Here is a 2,449-nt window from a genome sequence, read left to right as displayed (position 1 = left end):
AAGCTCGAGTCGAGTACATGACCCGCACCGATGAAGCGCAGATAAATAAAGCGGGAAAGACCGACGGGTTCTTTACAAAAGGAGCCATACAGCTTGTCATGTACTGGTATGCTGCAATCGTCACACCTTTACACCCCCATCCTAAAGAGAGCCTTTTCTTTTATCGGGAAACTAAAAAGGGAGCCGACCTCGCCACGTTCTCTCCTTCAACGTACTCCTAGTTCTCTTCGCCTAGCCTAAACCATCTCTAGCCAACCATTTACATCTCCGACGATCCATTTTAATTGGTTCTTTTTGTTGTTGAGGCAAATCCATTCTGAGTAGTAAAAAGAGAAAGAATGGGAGAAATATTTCACTAGTTGGCCACCCACCATAGACGACGACGGCAGCTGGCGGCCTCAGCCGATCCGCCACATTCCGCTAGTCCGGGTGAGTCCAACCGCTTCGCTCCTTTCGCTAAATCTAAAGTAAAGGAAACCCCGAGCTAAATCCAACGCTAGAATTAAACACGCTCGCCACGGAAAGTACGCACCAGCGAGTGAGCTCCCACCTCCCTCCCTCCCCTCCTCTCTGCTCCCACCACCAAACCCTCCGATCCAAACCCTCTCTCACCTCGCATGCGGCCGCGCCCCCCGAGGCGGCGGCGCAGCTGACCCCTTCCCACCGCCGCTCCCGGAGCCCGCCGGCATGGGCGGGGTCACGTCCACCATCGCCGCGCGCTTCGCCTTCTTCCCGCCCACGCCGCCCTCCTACACGCTCGTCGCCGACGCGGCCACCGGCCGCCTCCTCATCCCCGAGATCTCCCGGCCCCCCGCGCGCCGCCGGAGGCGGGACGGTGGCGGGGACTCCTCCTCAGGTGCCGCCGCAGCAGCCGAGGAGGAGGACGCCACGGAGGTGGTGCGCCTCCGCACGCGCCGCGGGAACGAGATCGTCGCCGTCTACGTGCGCCACGCGCGGGCCTCCGCCACGCTGCTCTACTCCCACGGCAACGCCGCCGACCTCGGCCAGATGTACGGCCTCTTCGTCGAGCTCAGCCGCCGCCTCCGCGTCAACATTTTCGGGTAATGCTCCCCTCCCCCCGCCTCACTTCGCTTCATTCTTACTTCTTCGAAGCCGGAGTTGCTTGCGGTTGAGAAGGTTTCCATTAGGGGAAACTTCCGGGAGACGTTTGGGAAAGGTGCGTACTGGGTAGTAGTAGTAGGAGTATATGGATATGCGTTGTGCATTTATTAGCTATTAGATTCCGTGTGCCTATTTATGAATGGTTGCTGCAATTTTGCAAGAGGGGTTTTTCTCTATTTTTTCGGAGTAAATTGGCGAAAGATCATCTTATTTAGGTAGTACCACTTCACTGCTGCAGATCCTCTTCCTCTCAAATGTTTGAATTGCACACAAGATAAGGAAAAAGAACCTTGTTGCTAGTATTAGCTGCGGATGAAATTCAGCTGTATTAGCTGCCACGTTTCCCCGTTCCAGTTAGTTACTGTTTAGCACTATGTAATCTGTCCAGCCATGAAAATTATCTTTATATTGCTGTCCAACACGGCGAGACCCTCAATGTATATTTGGTTCTTGCTTTTGGTGTTAAGGGACACACCATATCAGTCCATTAGTTTAGAAAACCTCGACCTTATTTCTAGGATTAGATGGATTTAAGAAAACAGGCGGTTGCCTAGTAATGTGCTGTATATGCTACAGCAGAAACTCTGTAACTTAAGTTTAATATAGTTCCAGTTCCAGGCCATCTCTTGTTAGTTACACCGTTATACGGTAAGAATGGGGCCATGGTACTGTACCCGACATTGTGGGGGTGCTAAAGAAATAAGATAATGTATTTTGTGGAGGTAGCTTGGATCTGACACAAGAAACTTTTCGAATGATGAGGAGAGGGTATGTTGTATTTCGAGGCATAATTAGTGGGTCTGTCTAGTGGATCACCAATGTACCTGATGATTGGAATTATGCAGACATGGATCCCAAGACCCCTCCCCCCACACCACCCACACACTCGCTTGATTTATGTTCAAAGTTAGTACCCTACAAAAGAATATGTTTCCCCCCTGACATCCATCTTAATAGACCCCCCCTACGTGTTGCAGGTATGATTATGCTGGTTATGGGAGGTCTACAGGGAAGGTATATTTGTGTTTGCGCTGTTTCATCTTTAACTTACATAGCAATGCCAATCTTCTATGCAAGCATATCTTAATGGACAATTTATTCTTCCATTGAACAGCCCACTGAGTATAATACATATGCAGACATTGAAGCAGCATATAACTGCCTCAAGGAAAAATATGGTGTGCCAGATGAGGATATAATTTTGTATGGACAATCTGTTGGAAGTGGTCCAACCATTGATCTTGCTTCACGGTTGCCAAATTTGCGAGCTGTGGTTCTTCACAGTCCTATTTTATCTGGACTGAGAGTGCTATATCCAGTCAAAAAA

General features: G+C 50.1%; 1 pseudogene; it reads left to right on the top strand.

The window, feature by feature from the left end:
* The first annotated feature begins 493 nt into the window (after positions 1 to 493).
* Positions 494 to 2,449, top strand: part of LOC119268767 — a 3,330-nt pseudogene continuing 1,374 nt past the window's right edge.

This window comes from Triticum dicoccoides, chromosome 3A, assembly GCF_002162155.2.
Source record: "Triticum dicoccoides isolate Atlit2015 ecotype Zavitan chromosome 3A, WEW_v2.0, whole genome shotgun sequence".
In the NCBI taxonomy this organism is placed as follows: domain Eukaryota; kingdom Viridiplantae; phylum Streptophyta; class Magnoliopsida; order Poales; family Poaceae; genus Triticum; species Triticum dicoccoides.
Note: the sequence above shows the minus strand (reverse complement) of the source record. Positions and strands in the feature narration are given on the sequence as shown.